Source organism: Acinonyx jubatus, chromosome D2, assembly GCF_027475565.1.
Source record: "Acinonyx jubatus isolate Ajub_Pintada_27869175 chromosome D2, VMU_Ajub_asm_v1.0, whole genome shotgun sequence".
In the NCBI taxonomy this organism is placed as follows: domain Eukaryota; kingdom Metazoa; phylum Chordata; class Mammalia; order Carnivora; family Felidae; genus Acinonyx; species Acinonyx jubatus.
Genome location: NC_069393.1, coordinates 33,440,214 through 33,463,191, shown reverse-complemented (window position 1 = coordinate 33,463,191; position 22,978 = coordinate 33,440,214). Strand labels below are relative to the sequence as shown.

Here is a 22,978-nt window from a genome sequence, read left to right as displayed (position 1 = left end):
TGCAGCCTGAACTCATTATGTAATCACTCCCCATTTCCCTCTTCCCCCATCCCCTGATAACCCCTAATCTGCCTTCTGTCTCCATGAATTTACCTAGTCTGGATATATCATATAAAAAGAATCATGTACTATGCGACCTTCTGTGTCTGGCTTCTTTCACTTAGCATAAATGTTTTCAAAGTTCATCCAGGTTATAGTATATGTGTTACTAGTTTGCTCTTTTTCATAGCTGAATACTATTTTATTCAGCTTTGAAAATCTGATTATCCATCCATGTGTTGATGGACATCTGGGTTGTTTCCATCTTTTGGGAATTATGAATAATGCTGCTAACATTCATGTACAAATTTCTTTTTTCTTTTTTTTCTTTTTTTGAGAAAAGGAGTGCAAGCGGGGCAGGGGCAGAGGGAAAGAGAGAAAGAATCACAAGCAGGCTCCATGCCCAACATGGAGCCCACTCAGGGCTCGATCTCATGACCCTGGGATCATGACCTGAGCCAAAATCAAGAGTCAGACACTCAACCAGCTGAGCCACACAGGCGCCCCACTGTCATTATGTTTTAGATGTCTTTTATAAATATCATATAGCTACAGATTATTTATCCAGCTAGGAACTTTTAACTTAGTAATTCAGCCCACTTAAATTCATTAATATTACTGATATACTTAGGATTATTTTCATATCTTATTATTTATTTTCTATATGGCCTGTAATTTTAATTCATTCTTTTTCTTTTTTCCTTATTTTATCTTTTGTTGGCGGGGGTGAGGGGGTTGCTAGTTTTTTCTATCTTTTTCTTATTCCCTTAAAGGTTATATACTCTGTTCTTTTTGTGGTCACCTTAAATATTTTAGCATGCATACTTGGCACATTAAAAATCTAAAATAGGGGCGCCTGGGTGGCTCAGTTGGTTAAGCGTCCGACTTCGGCTCAGGTCATGATCTCACAGTTCATGAGTTCGAGCCCTGCCTCGGGCTCTGTGCTGACAGCTCAGAGCCTGGAGCCTGCTTCAGAATCTGTGACTCTCTCTCTCTCTCTCTCTCTCTCTCTCTCTGTGTCCCTTTCCCACTCACACTCTGTCTCTCAAAAAATAGATGTTAAAAAAAATTTTTTTATTATTTTTTTAATGTTTATTTATTTTTTCGAGACAAAGAGAGACAGATCATGAATGGGGGCAGGTCAGAGAGAGAGGGAGACACAAAATCCGAAACAGGCTCCAGGCTCCAAGCTGTCGACACACAGCCCGACGCGGGGCTCGGACTCACAGACCGTGAGATCATGACCTGAGCCGAAGTTGGATGCTCAACCGACTGAGCCACCCAGGTGCCCTCCCAAAAAAATTTTTTTAATCTAAAATAAAAGCTGTCCTCTTAGCACAGTTGGCAGTGCATCAGTCTCATGAAAATCTAAAATTAGTCAATATTTCTACCTCCTTCCCAAAGAATGATCTTAGCATGTTTAATTCCCAATCATCCCTTTCCTGACCTTTATGCTACTGTTTCCAAGTTTTGTTTTATGTTTATGTTGTTTTCATGTATAATATGTCCTATCTTTCATTTTAATCTTTATAACTCATTAGATATTACATTGTTATACTATGTAAGTCAAAGTTTGTTTATATTTACCAACAAATTGTCCCATATTTTGGTTAATCATTCCCTCTTATATCTCAGGCCTTACATCTAGAATCATCTGACTTTGTCTGAATTGCATTCTTTAGAATTTTCTCTACTAAGAGAATGCTGATAACAATATGTATCCATTTTTGTTTGTTTGAAAATATCTATTTTGTCCTCCTACTTCAAAGACTATTTCTGTAGTACAGATTTCTAGGTTGACAGCTATTTTATCGCACATTGAAGGTATTATTTCACAATGATGTAACAGCAGAAGCAGAAAGATATAATGACAGAAGAAGTAAGAGAGATGCAGGGCTACAAGCCAAAAAATTGGGGCAGCTTCCAGAAGCTGGAAAAGGCAAAGAAATGGATTATTTCCTAGAATCTTCAGAAGAAACACAACTCTATTAACCCATTTTGGACTTCTGACCTCCAGAACTGGAAGATAATGTTGTGTCTGTTACAACAGTAATATGACACTGTCAGCCAACTGAAATTTACCAGGCATACAAATAGGCATGAAAACACCACCCACAATGAAAAGAAATCATTCAAAAACAACCCAGAAATGACACATATGACAAAATTAATAGACAAGAACGTTAAAACCATTATTATAACAGTATTTCATATGCTCAAAAGCTAAAGGAAAGATTGAGTACATTAAATAGATAAATAAAAGATATAAGAACAAGACTCAATAACTGGAGATGTGTGTCAGATACAAAAACAGACTTTATAAATTACTAACAGATAAGATATTGCATGAAAAAAAGATCAGTGAAATTCAAGTCATAGCAAGTAAAATTACCCAAAATGAAACAGAAAGAAAAAAAAAGACTTGAAAAAATTAACAGATCATCAGTGAGATGTGGTACAACTCAAAGCAGCCTAATACATGTGCAATTTGAATCTCCAAAGGAGAGAAAAGGGGGAAAGAGAAAACAGTATTTGAAGAGAGGATGACATAAAAAAAATTTTTTTAATTAACACTATAAAGCTGCAGGTCCAAGAAGCTCAATAAATGCCAAACACAAAAAGCATGAAGAGAACTACACACATCATAAGGAAATTGCTCAAAACCAAGGTTGAAAAGAAAATATTTAAAGTAGTCAGAGAGGGCGCCTGGGTGGCGCAGTCGGTTAAGCGTCCGACTTCAGCCAGGTCACGATCTCGCGGTCTGTGAGTTCGAGCCCCGCATCAGGCTCTGGGCTGATGGCTCAGAGCCTGGAGCCTGTTTCCGATTCTGTGTGTCCCTCTCTCTCTGCCTCTCCCCCGTTCATGCTCTGTCTCTCTCTGTCCCAAAAATAAATAAAAAACGTTGAAAAAAAAATTAAAGTAGTCAGAGAAAAATGACACTTTATATACAAAAGGACAAAGAATAACAACAGACTTCTTGCTAGAAACAATGCAAGCCATAAGACAGTGAAGCAAAGTACTGAAAGAAAAAAAAAAACATCAATCTAAAAATCTACACCCAAAAAAAACACATTTCAAAAATTAAGGTGAAATAAAGATTTTTTCAGGTATATAAAAGCTAAAAGAATTCATCATCAGCAAACCTGAACTACAGGATATGTTAAAGGAAATCCTTCAGGAAGAAGGAAAATTATACCAGATGGAAATTTAGACTCACAGAAAAAAATGACAACTAACAAAAGACAAGAGGTTATAAATAACACAATGTTAAGTACTGAGTAAATATAAAAATTATATTATTTAAATATGTTTAAAAGACAATTGACTAAAGCAAGAACTATTTTAAAAGTGAAGTTGAAAAAAGTAAATTTGATCCAGCTGGCTAGATAGACAGTGAGAACTGGCTTTGCCAATGATTAATGGCAGATGCTTTCCATAAATCAAATGAGCCAGATTACATGGAAGCATTTAAGACAGGTATATAATACACAATATGGCAGAAAATACATGCTGTAAAACTAGTTACACTTATTTTTAAATGTTTATGGAATTTAAGAAACAAAACGAACGAGCAAGGGGAAAAAGAGTGAGAGAGAGAAGCCAAGAAACAGACTCTTAACTGTTAAGTACAAACTGATGATTACCAGAGGGGAAGTGGGTTGGGGGACGGGTGAAATAAGTGATGGGGATTAAGGAGTGCACTTGTGATGAGGAGCACTGGGTAATGTATGGAAGTGTTGAATTATTACATTGCACACCTGAAACTAATATAGCACTGTATGTTTACACTGGAATTAAAATAAATAAAAATGTTTCAATGAAAACTTTAAAATATTCAAGAGAAATATTTCAAAAGACCTTTAGGGACAGCCAATCACTCATTGAAGACATTTAGTTAAAGAGCACTGGCATCTTGCTTCAAGATATTTCATATCCATTCCCTCGAATTCAAACACCTCTCTCTCCCCCCTCTCCCTCCCCCCTAACCACTACTTACTCTCTTAGACCCTGCCTTTAAATGACTCTTCTATCAGGAAACCATCCCAAATCTACAAGTACACCTCCTATGTGCTCCCATGAGACTGCTCACACCCTCTCAGTTTAGTTTTCTCTATTTCCCACAAGACTTTAAGTTCAACAAGGCTAAGAACCTTGTCTATCTTGTTCATTAATGTCTTCAGAGAACGCCCAACACATAACAAATGTTCAGTAAATATTTGCTGAATGAGTAAATAAATGAATTTTCACCCAGTACAGGCAATCAGGAATTTTCACCCATAGAGATCATTAACTTTAAAAAGTCACAAAACTTGGTTTTGTTCCCAGGTGACATGAACCCTGATGAAATTAAAGCAAACAAACAAGAATCACAGAATGCAACTGTTGTACTACACCTACTTGCAAGGATTCGATTACTGCCTAAGTGTTTCAAATTTGGAAAAAAATAAAAAAACAAAAATAAATAAATGAAAGGAATAACCACCATGGAGAAAAGAAACAGAAAAAAGATGATGAAATCAAAAGGCTTTGCAGGAATCAATTTGATTCTCCACTAATGGTTCCCTTGTGTGGTAAACTGATAGGTCTAAAACAGACACTGTACCATTTTTCTACAATAAGACATCTGATCTGTACATTAAAATTTAATGGCATTCATAAAAGCCAAACAAATCCCACCATGACTAACCAGTAGTCAGAAACAGACAGAAGTCTCTTTCGTCTGCAGAAAATGAGATTTTAAACATTCAAGCTGCCTCACTTCTTAAAGTGATCTCCTACTTTTTTAAGTCTTTTTTTTTTAATTTTTAAAAAATGTTTCTTTATTTTTGAGAGACAGAGAGACAGAGAGCAAGTGGGGGAGGGGCGGAGAAAGAGGGAGACACAGAATTAGGAAGCAGGCTTCAGGCTCCAAAGCAGTCAGCACAAAACTCCACGTAGAGCTTGACCTCACAAAACACAAGATCATGACCTGAGCTGAAGTCGGATGCTCAACCGACTGAGCCACCCAGGTGCCCAATCTCCTTTTTAACACAAATCCAAAATTTTTAAAAAGCATTTCAGAGAATGACAATAGGAAAAAGGTCTGTTTCCTAAATAATTATATATCTTGACTCTATCCTAATAATATTGATTTAGATACTTTAAATCAATCAAGTGTATCACAAGTTAAAACTTCTCTCTGCCTTTGAGTCTTCAACATAAATTAATAGAAAATTCTCATGCTTTAGATCAATGGACTAATGACAGCCTCACAGGACCCAAAATATGTTCACTCATAACCTACTAAATCCATTCTCTCCAGAATTACACGATATAACTTGATACAATTTAAGATATATAAAGATCCCAAACTACTCAGTTCCATGTGATTTCAGTGATCACTTTATCAAGCTTAAGTTTATGCTGAATTTTTAATTTAAGAAATATAAGAGAAAAACAGATCCAGAAATTATAAAGATTACCTTAAGTCATTTTTAAAGCTTCTACCAGAATGCACCCACTCTTAAATTACTTGAATTTAATTCTTCATCCATCTGTTCATCTAACATATTGAGGACCTACTACATGCTATAAGATACCCAGGAATAGAAAGTATTTTTAAGGGGTGCCTGGGTGGCTCAGTCGGTTGAGCGTCCGACTTCAACTCAGGTCATGATCTTGCAGTCCGTTAGTTCGAGCCCCGCATCGGGCTCTGTGCTGACAGCTCAGAGCCTGGAGCCAGTTTCAGATTCTGTGTCTCCCTCTTTCTTCTCTCTCTTCCCCAACTCATGCTCTGTCTCTCTCTTCTCAAAAATAAACGTTAAAAAAAATTTTTTTTTTAAAAAAGAAAGTATTTTTAAGTCCCTACTTTTAAAGGGTTACAACTTTGGTAGGAGGAGACATACATGTAAACAAAAAAATATAAATTAGTATTTAGAAGTACCTCCAACAGAGGATAAGGGGACATAAAAGTAGAAGTAGTCCTTTTTACTTGGGAAATTAGGAAAGTGGTGATAGAGAAGGTGGAGACAACATTGCTCCTGCCTCAGAAGCTCAGCACTACTTATAAAGATGATCCTCTTCACAGCATCTTGGGAGTTGTTTTTCCAATGGGATAATATTCCCTCTCTCTCTTACTGTCCCTTCCTCTCTCTCTCTCTCTCTCTCTCTCTCTCTCTCTCTCTCTCTCTCTCACACACACACACACACACACACACACACAGTTCTTTCTGTGAAAAAAACCATGCATTTGCCATAGGTGTGGTTTGACCAGAGAGGGCAGCCTACTATCACTAAGTACAGGTAACTCATTCACTCTGAAACCAAACAATCTCCCATCTGCTTCTGTAAAAAAAAAAATCAACCAGCAAATCCCAGCTCACTGATTCAGCAGAGGGAAAAAGAGAGTGCCCTGGAACAAAATAATGTCAGGGAGACAGTCTGATAGGCCTATTTAGACATATACCGCTCCATAATATAAAACTAAATGGGGTGCCTGGGTGGCTCAGTCGGTTGGGTGTCCATCTTTGGCTCAGGTCATGATCTCACAGCTCATGAGTTCAAGCCCTGCGTTGGGCTCTGTGTTGACAGCTTGGAGCCTGGAGCCTGCTTTGGATTCTGTGTCTCCCTCTCGCTTTGCCCCGCCCCCATTCACACTCTGTCTCTCTCTCCTTCAAAAATAAATAAACATTAAAAAAAAATTTTTTAACTGAAAACCTCTCTGAAACATTCAACAAGTGAAACTATACCTCACCTCAAAAAAATATGTTGGGGTGGTCAGGTGTGGGGGGGGGACAATCCTATATCAAATTCACTGATAAAATCTGAACTGGGGTACCTGGGTGTCTCAGTGGGTTAGGTGTCCGACTACAGCTCAGGTCATAATCTCGTGGTCCATGACTTTGAGCCCCGCATCGGGCTCTGTGCTGACAGCTCAGAGCTTGGAGCTTGCTTCGAATTCTGTGTCTCCCTCTCTCTCTGCCCCCCCCCAAAATAAATAAATATTTAAAATAAAAATTTTTAATCTGAACTTAGTAAGTACAGCCATTTAGGTTATACATACTATCACACACATACACATACACACACACACAAATGCATTCTGTTTGCCAAAGACTGAAGTGCTATGGAGAAGAACACCTGAAAATTTGATTTCACGGAAGTCGGATTACCCTGGAGCACACCCAAAGAAGCATACATTTTGGGTCTTGTCCTTTCAAGAGAGAGAGATGGTTAGGCCACAAGCATGTCCAATCACACAAAACAACATTTGCAAAATGGGAAGGTAACAGACAAAAGAAAGAAAACACAATCAACTGGTCAGTGAGGCTTTCCCTACTGTGGCCACTGCGCCCAGCACCTCCATCACTACCATTACCAACCAGGTTAGCCTTGACATAAGTATTTGGCAGGCAAAACGGCCTGTCAAGACTATTCCTTCTCTCATCTTAATCCCTGTTGAGGCTTTCCTTTCCTTGCCATCTAGGTAGGGTCTCTCAGAGGTCAAGAAAGGCCCAGATCACTTCCAAGTTTGAGAAGTCCATCATATTTAAAAATGAAGAAATGCCAAAACAGGGTCATAAAAATGGTTGGTATAGACTTAAGTGTTTACATTTAATAATTTTAATTGCATGAAAAACACCTTTTAAGGCTCCTTTTTCTCTATGACTATATATATGGTCTCATTTGAAAGGAATATTAAAGTCCAGGCCTGAGAGAGATGCCAGGGGGTAGGGTAAGGGTCAGGCTTTCAAACTCTCTCTGCTTTCCCATATTTAGAGCCTAGTCTCAGCCACAAGTATGATGAGTGAAAATGACTGCTGAGGCGTCAAAAATTCTCCCTTCACCAGGCATTTAAGCGTTTAAATTGTTAACCTGAGGAACAAGCTCCAGTGAAATTCCAGCCATGAGCAACTGGCAGTTCAGCCTTTCTAGTATCCCTCAAATAGGAAGTGCTGCCTCTATAATCCATTCATTTCATCCCCAGATCTTATATACATAGGATTAAAAAGTAATAATAAAAATAATGTGAAGATCACAAAAGACTCAGGGAGTTGTGTGAAAATAAACTTTTCTTTTATATACTGGCCATTTGGCATAAATTTTACTTTGAAATAGCAAAAGTAGATTCATCCTGTGGCATCCCAGAGCTAGGACTAGCCAATATGCTTTGGTCCCAGTGTTACCATTTTGAGAAAGGTCAAGGATCCTCAGCCATTAGTCATCTAGAAACCTGAGTGAAGGCCACAAGAATAGTTACAGTTTTTAGGAGGGAGTCAGGAACACAGAGTACAATGACAAACTTTAATCTAGTTCATGTAGCAAGTACACAGCAGCCACTCACCCACGTGTATACTGTGTGATAACACTAAAACAGGCTGTTCCAACCCTGTGCTCCCAGATTTAAAGATCCTACAGACCTCATCCACGAATTATTCCTATCCCTTTCCTAACTCAGTGATAGCATAGGACACTGCATGTATACACCCAAAACTAAAATTAAAAACCACAGTGAATCATACTTAAAACATTCAAAGCGTTTCAAGGGCCACACCAACCTCTTTTTGCTAGAATATGTACATTGAGATACCAACACCACAGGCTCACTAAATTCTTTTATTTCAGATGAGAGTAGGAGAGTATGCGACCAGTTTTCACTTCGCCTTCAAACAAAACAGGATTCTGCCAGAGCCAACAGATAACTGAAAAGGAAGTGGCACGTGGGCAAGGCGGATGAGAAGTGTCACCTCTGTCCAAGCCACATGCTCTTCAAGTTTTGGCAGGCCACTTATTTGAAAGGTAGAGTATGAGTCATACCCTCTGAATCCTTTAAAGCCTGAATGACTAGTCATAGTCTTTCTCCCCACTGCCTTCACCCCCTGTTCAAATCTGACATCTGATAAGGGAGAGGAGATTCCAAGCCTGCAAAGTTCAGGCAAGAAATCTGCTACCTGTAGGTCCTTTGGCTCCTATGGCTCTTCCTCTCTCTCATGCTAGGATTACAGCAGAAACAGATGAACATAGAAGTAAGCGTGTCTTACAGATACCAGTAGATTTTTAATGTATCTTAAGGCTGTTGTGATGACTAAAACAAAACTTTATTTTAAAACATTAGAGGCCTGACTGATAGCCCTGGAGGAGCAGAGGATGGAGGGGAAGAAGCTCAGAGTGATGGCAGGCACTGTGAAGCTGGAGGACAGGCAGTGGCTGGCCCAAGAGGAGGAGAATTAAGCCAAGTGCCTGGCCATCAGGATGATGAAGCAGGAGAAGTACCTTTATAACAAGATCATATTTGGCAAGAGACACAAAATCCAAGAGGACACCAAATTGGCAGAGAAGCATAAAGCCCACAACGAGGCTGTGAGGTCTCAGAGGAAGGCCAGGGAGGCCAGGTCCATGTGAGTGGCAGCAGCCTCTTGATGGGCAAGGCCCGCCCCTGGCAGCTGGACTTGGCACAGGCAAGCCAGAAGACCCAGACTTGGTGGCAGACCAGAGTCTCTTCCCTTTTCATCCCCTTGCTCCCGCTGCCGGCCCTGGCTTCCTCTCAAGCTCTCTGGCTGGAGACCCAGCCTCCCTTAGATGGAGCTCCCTGCTGGTGGCTGGGCAGAGGAAAGGCTTCTGTGCCAGCCCAACTTGATGCTCCCAAGAGTCAGTGACATGGGGGGCAGGAGCCTGACCAGCCCTTCATCAGCTGCTCCCCGTTCCCTGCTTTCTGCAGTGCACCCCTCCCCCCAACAATTGGATGGGTGATTTTCCTGCTGCTGTGATGGGGTGAGGGTGGGGAAGCATTTGTCATTAAACAGCTGGAGTTTGGGGAAAAATAAATACAGAAAACATTATAAAATCACTTCACCGTTTGTTCTTATTCACTCCTTATCAAATAATAACAAAAGTCTATTATTATTTGATGGTCCTTACACTAAAAAAGTTGACAGTCACTGTTCTACAGCACAATGTAATGAATGAGTTAGAGGTATAAATGCCTAAACACAAAATGAGGTGGAATAGACACAATAAGAGAATATTTTTACTTATGAAAAACACTGCCAAATACTAAGATATGGTCTTTAAAAATCTTGAGATACAAGTCAACAGTAGACTAACATCAGCCAAAAGTCATTCTCAAAAAAGGACTATAAATAACAAAATAATTGACAGAATTTAGGACCCAGGAGAATCATAACCTTATAACTACTTACTATATATAACCTTATAACCTATAACCACTTACTAATCATAACCTTATAACCACTTACTTCTATTGCTTTGAAATACATAAAGCTAAAACTGACAATTATGAGAAAAACTGACAAACCCACAATTACTATAGATTTCAAGATACATCATCATAAGCTGATAATTCAGACAAACAAAATAGTAAGGCTATAAACAGTTTGATCAATAATATTTAGGGGTGACTGGCTGGCTCAGTCAGTAGAGCACACGACTCTTGATCTCAGGGTTGTGGGTTCAAACCCCACTTCGGGTGTAGTGATTACTTAAAAATAAAACTTTAAAATAATAATAATATTTTATACACTGACCTAACGATATAAAGAAAACCCTAACCCAAGCAAAAGAGAATATACTTTCTTTTTTGAAAATTTTTAATGTTTGTTTATTTTTGAGAGAGAGAGAGACACAGCGCGATGGAGATATAGAATCTGAAGCAGACTCCAGGATCTGAGCTGCCAGCACAACACTGGACATGGGGCTTGAATGCACGAACTGTGAGATAATGACCTCAGTCAAAGCCAGATGCTTAACCGACTGAGCCACCCAGGCTCCCTGAGAATATACTTTCTTTTCAAGCACACATAGCACACAAAACTGACCACATATTATATCACAAGAGAATTTCCAAGAATTGATATTATATCATTCATGTTTTGGGCAAATGCAATTAAATTAGAAATAGAACAATAAAAAGATAGTAAAAAGATTTTTGAAATTTTTTAAATATACTCCTGAATAAAGCATATTATGAAGGAGGAATTCACAACCAAAATTACAACTATTAAATGTCTATAGCTGGAAAATTCACAATCCCACTTACAAATGCATCAAAAAGAATAACATACCTAGTAATTAAGTTAACCAAGGAGGTGAACGACCTATACATTGAAAACAAGACATCAATGAAATAAACAGAAGACACAAACAGAAAGGTGTTCCATGCTCATGGATTAAAAGAACTATTATTGTTAAAATGTCCATCCTACCCAAACCAATTACAGATTCAATGCAATCCCTCTCAAAATTCCAGTGGCATTTTTCACAGAAATAGAACAATCCTAAACTTTGTATGGAACCATAAAAGACCCCAAGTACACAAAGCTATCTTGAGAAAGAAGAACAATGCTGGAGGCATCACGCTCCCTGGTTTCAAACTATGTTACAAAGCTACAGTAATTAAAACAGTATGGTACTGGTATAAAAACAAACACACAGATCAATGCAACAGGAGAGCCCAGAATAAACCCACACATATATGGTCAATATGACAAAGAAGTAAAGAATATACAGTGGTGAAAGGACAGTCTCTTCAATAAATGGTGTTGGTAAAATTGGACAGACACATGCCAAAGAATAAAACTGGACCTCTATCTTCTATCACTCACAAAAATTAACTCAAAATGGATCAAAGACTTGAATATAAAACCTGAAACCATGAAACTCCTAGCAGATAACGTAAGTGGTAAAGCTCCTTGACACTGGTCTTGGCAATGATTTTTCTAATCTGAACAACAAAAGCAAAAGCAACAAAACCAAAAATAAGTGGAACTACATCATACTAAAACTCTGCACAGCAAAGGAAGCCATCAGCCAAATGAAAAGGCAACCTACTGAACAGGAGAAAATATCTGCAAATCATATATCTGATAAGGGGCTAATATCCAAAATACATGAAGAACTCCTACAACTCAAGAACAAAAAAACGAACAATCCAATTTAAAAATGGGCAGAAGAGGGGCACCTGAGTGGCTCAGTTGGTTAAGTGTTCAACTTCGGCTCAGGTCATAATCTCACAGCTTGTGAGGTTCAAGCCCCGCATCGGGCTCTGTGCTGACAGCTCAGAGCCTGGAGCCTGCTGCAGATTCTGTGTCTCTCTCTCTCTGACCCTCCCCCATGCGTGCTATCTCTCTCAAAAATAAATAAACATTAAAAAAAATTTTTTTAATGGGCTGAAGAAAAAAATAAAAAATAAAATCAAATAAAAATGGCCAGAAAATATGAATGGACATTTTTCCAAAGAAGACATACAAATGGCGAACAGGCACATGAAAGGATGCTCTGTATCAATGATCATTAAGAAAACGCAAATCAAAACCACAAGGAGAGATCACCTCACCTAGACAGAACAGCTATTATCAAAAAAAACTAGAAATAACAAATGCTGGCAAAGATGTAAAGAAAAGGGAACTCTTGTACATTGTTGGTGGGAATGTAAACAGGTGCAGCCACTCTGGAAAACATTATGAAGGTTTCTCAAAAAATTAAAAATATAACTATCATATGATCCAGCAACTCTTCTTCTGGGTATTTACCCAAAGAAAATGAAAACACTAACTTGAAAAGATACATGCACCATGTTCACTGCAGTATTACTTATTACAATAGCCAAGATATGGAAACAACTTAAGTATCCATTGATGGATGAATGGATAAAGAAACTGTGGTGTGTGTGTGTGAGAGTGAAATATAGATATGAAATGAAATATACACGAAGAGTGAAATCTTGCTATTTGCAACAACATGGATGGACCTTGAGAGAATTATGGTAAGTGAAATAAGTCAGACAAAGACAAATACCACATCACCTCTCTTATATGTGAAACCAATAAATCAAATGGATGGACAGATGGATGGACGGATGGATGGACGGAGGAATAACCAACCAACCAACCAACCAACCGACTGACCGACCAAGCTCATAGATACAGAGAAGAGACTGGTGGTTGCCAGAGGCAGGGGTTGGGAGTGAGAGAAATGGGTGAACTGCTTTTATCTTTTTCTTTAGTTTAAATACATTGAATAACAAAAAGTACCTATAGCTGCTTCCAAACTTGTAGTAGAACTTAGAACAAAATTAAGAGTCTAAACTATATTTATTTAAAAACAAGAAGACTGAACATAAAGACTGAAATATTGAAAATAAGGCATTTAAATAATAAACTTAATATGGAATAAGTCACAGGAATAAAAGTTATAGTATAAGAAATAAAGTCAATGGTGTTGTATGGTGACAAATAGCACCTACACTTATGAGCAAGCACAAAGGATAAACTTGTCAAATCTCTATGTTGTACACCTGAAACTAATATAACATCGTATGTCAACTATACTTCAATTAAATAAAAAATAAATAATAAGCTTAAAGTAAATAATAAACATGAAAGAAGAATTCTGGGGGGATATAATAAAACATAAATTTCTAAATGAGTGATAAATAAAGAAAAAAGGCAGAACTAAATAATACTGAACAAAAAAAGTGATATAACTAGAGACGTAACTCAGATGAAAAATAATAATAGGTTATTATGAACTTCATACTAATAAACTTGTGAGCTTAGGTGAATGGATAATTTCTTAGAAAAGTATCAGATTATCAAAGTTGACTCAAAACAAAAAAAAGCCCAAAGTTGACTCAAAATGAATTTAAAACCTGAGTTACAAAAAAAAAAAAAAAAAAGACAATGAATAATCAAGTTTCTTTCTCTCAAAGACACTAGACCCAGAGTTTTACATGTAAGTTTGCCCAAACTTTCAAAAAACAGATAATCTTTATTTTCTGTAAACTGTTTCAAAGACTAGAAAAAGCTCTTATATCATGAAGTTAAAATAACCTTGACACCAGAACCAGATAAGAACAGAACAAGAAAATTATAGATCAAGACACCCCATGAACAAAGAAGCAACATCCTTCAAAAATATTAGCAAATTGAATTTAGCACTGCATTTTCTTTTTAAAATCACAACCAAGCAGGGTTTATCGCAGAAAATTGATATTCATGTAGCAGACCAGAGACTTTCTTATCAAGTAATGGATAAAAATTGCATTATCATCTCAATAGATACAGAAAGAACTTTAAATAAAAACAAGCAATCATGTTTTTAGTTTTTTGGGTTTTTTTTAAAAGACCTTACTACAGGCAACAATAAATGAGGGGAAATTTTTCTCTGAGTAAAGTTTAAAAAGCAACTAACTTTATTTGAAGAAAATGAATAAGAAAAAAAGATTGAGAAGCCAAGGAAGGAGGGTAATAATCACCAATGTCTTTCCCCCCTCCCCCAGGTACTTTCACATTCATTATCTCATACATTTAAGCATCACAGTAATTATGTTATAAGAAGTTCTTATAATGAAGACAGAAAAGAGTCTTAGCATATCGGAATGAGTACAGCCTGGGAGTCAATCCAGGGTTTGAATCCTACCTCTGACATTGATGTATTGGGTGACTTTGCAACAAGTTACTGAGCTTCTCCGAGTGGTAGCTTCCTCAACTGCAAGATGAGATGAATTAAATAATACAACTTAGGGCCACCTAGATGGCTCAGTCAGTAAGCATCTGACTCTTGATTTCAGCTCAGGTCAAGCTCTGCAGCCTGCTTGGGATTCTCTCTCTCCCTCTCTCTGCTGTTCCCCCCTCCCCTTCCACATGAACATGTACTCTCTCTCTCACTCTCTCTCTCTCAAAAATAAACATTAAAAAATCATAATAGTACAACTTAAAATATCCAGTTCACAAAAGGTGCTCAAGAAATGGAGCTATCTTTTATAAGGTTCTTTTGCTGTACTAAGGAAAGAGCAATAAAGATTTTAAACAGATGTGGGAAAAAAATTTTCAATCTTGAGAACTTCTTGATTTGGGACTTGACCTATATATGGACAGTCAAGGTAATAATTAAGGGAATACCTGTGTCTAATTATTTATAGTGTTTGTTTGGTTTGGGGCAGTAGGGCTGACATAGACAATGACCTCAATTCATCTATAAAATAAAGCAGTTGGATTAAATAATCTCTAGGATTCCTTTTAACTTTAAAATGTTATGAATTTAACTTCTTTATAGCTTAAGAGTCGCAAGACATCACAATACATCACAAATTACACGTGTAATATTCCTTCTCTGGAAATACTTAGGAAAAGTGTAAACTGTTATCTTCTAAGAGTGGTATAAAAGTAGCACGGCCTCGGAGAGGACGATGGACTACATGACCCTCATGGAAGGTCAGATTGTGGAAAGACCGTGGATTCAGAAGAAGCCATGAAACCACCAATAGGAAACATGTCCTGCCACATACAAGCTGAGCCAACCTTGGGTGAGTTAAAGTTTGTCAAGCCTCAGTTTTTTACCTGTAGAATTACTTTATTAATATCCTGAAGTTGATGTTCTCAGAATTACATGAGAAAATGAAAATACGTAAGTACCTGGCCCAATAATATGCTTTTCAAAAAGATGAGTTCCCTTGGTCCCTTGAGTTCCTTTCAGTCATATGATTTTGATTACTCTCTAGAAATCGAAGCCAAAGAATTACACATTAAAATTGTGTATGATTTCTTAATCATAAAGGGTATACAAAGTAAACCAAGGATCAAATCTTTGCCAAACTGTTTAGAACTCTTCTGCAAATCAATAATACTGACTCAGAGTTCATTATTGACAAGACTCAAAAGTTAAACCATTTTTGTTTAAGAAAGTCCCTGAAGGGGCACCTGGGTGGGCTCAGTCAGTAGAGCATCTGACTTCGGCTCAGGTCATGATCTCATCAGTTGATGAGTTCGAGCCCCAAGTCAGGCTCTGTGCTGACAGCTCAGAGCCTGGAGCCTGCTTCAGATTCTATGTCTCCTTCTCTCTCTGCCCCTCCCCTGTTCATGCTCTGTCTCTCTCTGTCTCAAAAATAAATAAACATTAAAAAACAATTTTTTTTAAAAAGTCCCTGAAAAACAGTAGTACCCAAATATGTTTAATATGGCAAGTTCAAAGGTGAACTATTTAAAGTTTGGGTGTTTGCTCTAGGTCAAAAATGAAGCAAGTCAGCTGGCAGATGTGAATAGTCTCACAGAACCTTGGTCATCTATGTTGAGACACAAATCTTCTCTTAAATAGCAATGGAAATAATCACACACACACACACAAAAAACTCAAGTTAAAAAAATAAAGCATTAGAATCGCACATTAGGCCCAGATAAGCAAAGTGCATTGAGTGGTATAATCAAAGAATTAATTCTAAAAAGAGATATTCTGGGCACGTTCATTGAGAAGAACATTTAAAAATACAAATTTCATCACAGATTATTTTGAGTGTTCAAGATCATAAGCAAAGAAAAAGCTAAATATACAGGCTGGTGATCTAAAAATATGACACTACTACTTTAGGTCAAAGAGATCTAAATTAAATGTAAGTATGTTTCAATCCTTTTCAAACGTCTTCTTTGTAGGACATGAGTATCAACCAAGGTAAAATTGTGCTTAACTAATAAAGTTTTTAAGAGTTAAAACAAGGTAATTTTCTAGGAAATATGATTAATGCTAATCATGCAGATTGTCAACAGTACATAAGCCCTTTCACACAGTATTTTAGAAACATTCTTTTATTCAATAGGCCTAGACATCACAATATGTTTCAAAAATAATCCAAGCTGGTGAATGATTTCAAGCAGACTGTTCAGAGCAGCACTGAGACAGAAACTGGCAACACTTTGCAGTTCTACATGAAACTATCATTTGCCTGCCAACAAACAAAGCCACTGATGCCCTTTTTAAGGAGTTCATAGCACTAGACCACCTCACAAGTGACACATTTTGATACATTCAGATACTGAACACTCTTATACAGGGTCCATAAACTGCCTTCCTTTTCATTTATTTATTTTTTTAACATTTATTTATTATTGAGACACACAGAGAGATAGAGCACGAGCAGAGGAGGGGCAGACAGGGAGACACAGAATCCAAAGTAGGCTCCAGGCTCTGAGCTGTCAGCACAGAGCCTGACACAGGGCTTGAACTCACAAACTGTGAGTTCATGACCTGAGCCGAAGTCGGACGCTTAACCGACTAAGCCACCCAGGCACCCCTCCTTTTCATTTCTGTTCCATTGCAGAAATAAGAATGAAATTCCATGCACACTACAACAGCAATTTTTCCAAGGCAAATAAAATAGTTTGCCATAAACATTTACCTATAAGGAATCCATCTGAAGTAAATCCACACTGACAGAAAATGGATCTGGTAGGTTCACATAGCTTACTTTCTTTCCTCCACTAGCACCTATTATTCATCCAGTATTTGGCTATGAACTCTGGAAAACCACTTCCAGCTGGTCATCTTACTGCTCAAGAACTGGAAAGCTTCTCTGCTACTCAATTCCAAGTTCCTCTGCCTGGCTTTCAAGGGCCTTTATCACCTGGCAGAACTTAGCTCAGCCCCTACTACTCCCAACATGACTGTCCCTCTCCTCACAGGCCCCATGACTTGCTCATGCAATTCATTCCACCCAGAGTATTTTCCTTTTCCCCACATCCATCTTCCCAAGTTCCATTTCCCACAGGAACCTTCTTTCTACTATTCCTACTTACCACAATAGCACTTTCTCTGAATTCCTATTATATAGTGAAAGTCAGTCTGCATTACAGCTCTTTAATTTCAAACTTTTTAAAGCATCTTTTTACTTCTTCTTTTTTTTTTTTTTTTAAGAGTGTTTTCAAGCAATCTCTACACCCAGCATGGGGCTTAAACTCACAACCCCAGGATCAAGAGTCACATGCTCCACAAATTGAGCCAGCCAGGTGCCCCCTTCTTAAAGCATTTTTTAAAAATTTCTCTGCAGCAGCTTTCCACCTTTGTTCCTCCATGATAACACAGAAGAATAAAACCCACATGTATGACATACCCCCAAGTAAAGCATTTACAAATGTGGCTATTTTATTACTACTAATAAATAACTTATAATACATCTTACAAGTGATTAGTGTGCTACACATAATAGAAGGTGATCAATAAATACTTAATTAACCAATTAGTGTGTCCAGCCCATTAATCAATCAATTACACATAAATATTACTGCTGCTGCTGCCTGATAAGGATGATGATTGACGATGATGCAAAATACTCTTCTCCTGACAGTCTCTACAGGAACGCATGACTTCTTATGGGGCAAATCTAACCAATATTATAACAGTACAGCAGGGACATTATACCCCTGAAGTTTATGAAGATTGAGACAGTTTCTATGGCAATCATCGTGCAATCCCACACGTCCTGTGCAACAGTGTGGCTATTACTTCAATCTTGGGTAAAATTAGTAAACTGTAAACTCTGCTAGTGCAGTTAGAGATCAGATAACTCTTACTTCACCCAAGAGAAAGACTTCCTGTAACAATGCAAATCTTGCTCCGTATTAAAATGTTCTTGCTTTTACAGTAAGGAATTGCTCAAGCATTGGAAGTCCCTCAATGAGAATTATAACTCAGATATATAATTTTAACTGATATGAAATGTTTTCTCCAACATGTCAACATGCTCTTAATTGCCAGTCACACAAATAAGACTATGATTTGATTTTGACACCCCCAAATCCTAAAAATGCCAAAAATCCTGAAAATATCGTATCTTGCCCCGAAAAAAATCTCTAAACATATTTCAGACTGCTTAGATATAAATCTATCTACAGACCAAGAGCATTCTGTTTTCTCTAGTACTGACATTCTACCATTCTAGGAGTAGAAATAGATCCAAGAATAAATTTTTGAAACTTTTATTCTTTAGTGTTGCCTAAGCAGACACTATTAGAAGTGCTTGTAAAAGTAGATGACAGAGGAAGCTCTGTCATGCCCTGGAAACCTCCAAACATCAACCAAACAGCCCAAAAGAATGTCCTACTCAACAGTTCCAAGGATGTCATTAATTGCTTCCATCTGTTTCTCTCTGTCCCCTCCCCCTTCAAGTCAAGGCATCTACAAAAATTTTCTGCTTCATTTTGCATTTGCATTCTAAAGAAAAGTAAGAAAAGCATAAAGAGCTATAATGTTTTAAACTGTGGAATATTTGCCCCCCGCCCAAATCTGTTTGACAGCCACAGCCATATTGTTGTTTTTACCCTGTGCTATTTTCAAGTAACATATTAAGTTAATTGAAAGGAATCTATTCAAAGTCCCCCCAACCTCCCAGCCAAGCTTACAGGTAAAACTCACAGGTGTCTGCACTTGGTCCTAACTCTGCTTTTTTAGGTCACAGGGCCTATATTCTCAGAAAACAGACCCCAACTACAGAACATACTCTTCTCTAGTCAGACCACAACCCACATCCTGGAGGAGCCCCAGACAGAGCAGCTTGAAAAACACGCCATCTTCTACTCTACCTGGCCGAGAGTCGACCCTCTCTCCACACACTGTGTCCCCTCTCAACATCCTTTAAAACCCCGTACAAGGCTCAGCCTGACAGAAACTCGTGGCCGACATCTCTCTTGATGTCTGGCCCCTCTCCTCCCTTAGAGAGTGAATAAACTCTGTCCTGCTTGTCTGGACATGCTTTGTGCAATTCCCTAACAGCTTTGGTGGCCTGTAAGAGGACTGGCCATTACCTACTGACCGGAATCCATCTCAACCAGATCGCCTTCTCAACTTATCTCAGGTGAGTCAAATTTTCATTTTCAGGAGGGCGCTTTGAGATCTTGAGCACTGACAGCAATCACCCACCAGGTGTTGGCCAATTCCCCCACGGCAAGGTTCAAGCCCCAGTACTGGGCTCAGTCAACAATCAACAGTTCACCACTGGAGCGACACCTCCTCTGGGTCTTTCTGCAGTCTTGGGATCCTCAATCCCTTCCCTTCACACAGACCCTTGAGTTTGGGGGATGCCCCTTTCTCAGGCTCCACACTGGTCAGGGTTTCATCTTCCTGGAACACTGAGTCAAGATGTCTCCCTTCACAGTTTTTCCCTTTGTTCCTGGTCCTCAAAATCTCCTTTCTCCTCCTAGATTTCCAGATGGGCAATACCTTGTCCACCCCTCCCAAGGACTCCCCTCTGGGATGCCTCCTTAAAAAAATATCAAAAACCTCCAGGTGCGTGGGTGGCTCAGTCAGTTAAGCATATGACTCTTGATCTCGGCTCAAGTCATGATCTCACAGTTCCGTTCGTGAAATCAAGCCCTATGTCTGGCTCTGCAGCCTGCTAGGGACTCTCTCTTCCTCTCTCTCCACCCCTCCCCTGCTCACGTGCTCTTTCTCTCTCTCAAAATAAATAGATAAAAGCCATTTTTACAAAAATCTCAAAAACCTCCAGTTGAAACAAGGTATTTGGCCGAAACGTCTTAATTTTCTACTGTAACACAGCCTGGCCCCAATATTAATTAGATGACCAGAAGGGCTGGCCAGAGAACAGCTCTCTTAACCACAATTCTCTTCTCCAATTGAGTTTATATTGTCATGGCCTGGGTAAATGAGGTGAGGTTCCTTATGTCCAAGCTTTCTTTGAACTCGCTCATCATCCTGACCTTCGCACTGCCTGTCGTATGTTCCTTCTATCTCCCCAGTGCTACCAACTTGGATTTGACCCTGCTGACCAACCTCCACCTTTCCACTTACCCATAGTTGATCCTCTGGCACCTCCACACACACCCCAGTACCCTCCTTCCCCTCAAGGCCCTTCAGCACCCCCTTCCCCCCTTAAGCCCTTGCCTCCACTTCTCAATCCTTCTCCTGCCCACACTCGCTCTGATCACTCTTACCAACCTCCTGATGCTCTCACCACCCAATTCCCTCTTCACAAAGTGGCTACAGCAGGGGGCATTGTTTGGGTCCACGTTCCCTTCATGCCAGATCTTTCTCATATGGAATTTAAGCTTAGCTCTTTCTCAACTGATTCCTCCAGGTTCACTAAAGAATTTGAATATCTCACTCTTTCCTGTGATTTGTGGAGGGACCTATATGTTATTCTCTCCACCTGTACCACCCCAGAAGAAAAAAACAGAATTTGGTCCAAGGCTACTGAATATGCCGATGATCTAAACTGCAGAGAGCCTGTACAACATGCTCCCAGCAATGCAGCAGTTCCCTTAGCTGAGCGCAACTGGAATTACCAGCCCTCCTCTGGAGACAAAGCCAAATGCAACCACAGGACCACCGGCTTCATAAGAGGCATGTAGCGGGCAGCTTCTAAACAGGTCAATTATGAAAGGTTAAGAAAAAGCACCCACAGATCAGATGAAAACTCTGCCCTTTTTCTCACCCACCTCACTGAGGCTCTTTAAAAATTCACAAACTCATGAGCTCGAGCCCCACATCAGGTGAGCTCTGCTTCTCTGTCTCTGTCTCTCTCTGCCTCCCTGGGATTCTCTCTCTCTCTGCCCCTCACTCACTTGCACCCTCTCTCTTTCACAAAGGAAAATCGATCCTGCCTATCTATGCATTTTATCTCCCAGTCAGCCTCAGACATTAGAAAGAAACCTCAAAAGTTGGATAAAGGCCCTCAAACCCCTCAATATGAACTACTGGACCTGGCCTTCAGGGTCTCTAACAACAGACAGGAGGAATCAAAGAGGAAACAAGACAAAGAGATCAAAAACGATCTCATGCTTACTAAGCTACTGCCCTTACTGGAGCTATTCAGTCTCACCCTGCTGGCTCAACCTAAACATTCTCCAAGCCCCCTCCAAGAGCTTGTCACACTTCTGGCTACTGGCCTAAACAATGTCCCAATAAAAAACTGCCACCCAGGGGGCACCTGGGTGGCTCAATTGGCTAAGTGACTGACTCCTGATCTTGAGATCAGGTCATGATCTCAGTTTGTGAGTTCGAGCCCCGCATCAGGCTCTGTGCTGACAGCTCCGAACCTGGAGTCTGCTTCAGATTCTGTGTCTCCCTCTCTCTGCCCCTCCCGCACTCATGCGCTTGCTCGCTCTCTCAAAAATTAACAAACGTTAAGAAAAAAAAACTGTTCAGTAAGTTTTTCAGTTGATCATAACATAGTGTTTTTCCTTTATTCTCCATGGAGACCAGGATTTTTCCCCATGGTGCAATAAAGGTTAAAACTTATGAATGGTTTACCTAAATCCATTAATGATCTTTACCTAAATCAATTGCTTCCTAATTAAAATTGCATAATTACGACTTCCTAATTCTGTCATTAATTTCACATTTGTTGGCTAAAATTCCCCTCATCAACTAGGACTATTCGGTTACTCTGAGATAAAGTCTGTACAGGGAAGGCAAGATAGTTACAATTTTTTGTGTGTGGGTGAAGACAACATTTAAAATCTATTCTCTTAGCAACTTTCAAATATACAATATTGTTAACTATAGCCACCATGCTGTACATTACATCTCTAGGACTTATATATCAACTGAAAGTTTGTACCTTTCAACCACCTTCACTCATTTCCCCCATATTCCAGTGTGTGTGTGTCTGTATACATACACACATACAAACATACCACATTTTCTTTATCCATTCATTCTCTGATGGACACTTAGGTTGTTTCCATGTCTTGGCTTTTGTAAGTAAGGTTGCAGAGAATGTGGGTGTGCAGATACCTTTCTGAGGTAGTGATTTTGTTTCCTTTGTATTAATACCCAGAAGTGGAACTGTTGGATCATATGGTAGTTCTACATTTAATTTTTTGAAGAACCTCTGGAAAGGCAAGGTAAATCTTAATTTTTTCTTTAAATCACCAATTACCAGTAAATAAATAAACAAATAAATAACCTACTAGAGTAGGGAACTGGTATACTACTTACCACTAAGGGTAATCAATGAAGTTTTGTTTTGGTGTTTTTTTTAAGGTTTATTTTATTTATTTTGAGTGAGAGAGCATATAAGCACACAGGGGAAGGGCAGAGAAAGAAGAAGAGAGAGAATTCCAAGCAGGCTCCACACTGTCAGGGAGAAGAAGCCCAATGGAGCCCAACGCAGGGCTCAGACTCACAAAAGTGAGATCATGACCTGAGCTGAAATCAA

At 38.9% G+C, this 22,978-nt stretch overlaps 1 protein-coding gene and 1 long non-coding RNA gene across 6 annotated transcripts in view; one reads left to right on the top strand and one right to left on the bottom strand.

The window, feature by feature from the left end:
- VCL (vinculin) overlaps positions 1-22,978 on the bottom strand; it is a 108,101-nt gene that overhangs the window by 49,042 nt on the left and 36,081 nt on the right. The window lies entirely within an intron of this gene.
- Positions 19,115-22,978, top strand: part of LOC113600185 (uncharacterized) — a 75,077-nt gene continuing 71,213 nt past the window's right edge. For both annotated transcript variants that reach the window (XR_008292407.1, XR_003421138.2), the window contains exon 1: positions 19,115-19,654. This is a non-coding gene — a long non-coding RNA (uncharacterized LOC113600185). The remainder of the gene's footprint in view (positions 19,655-22,978) is intronic.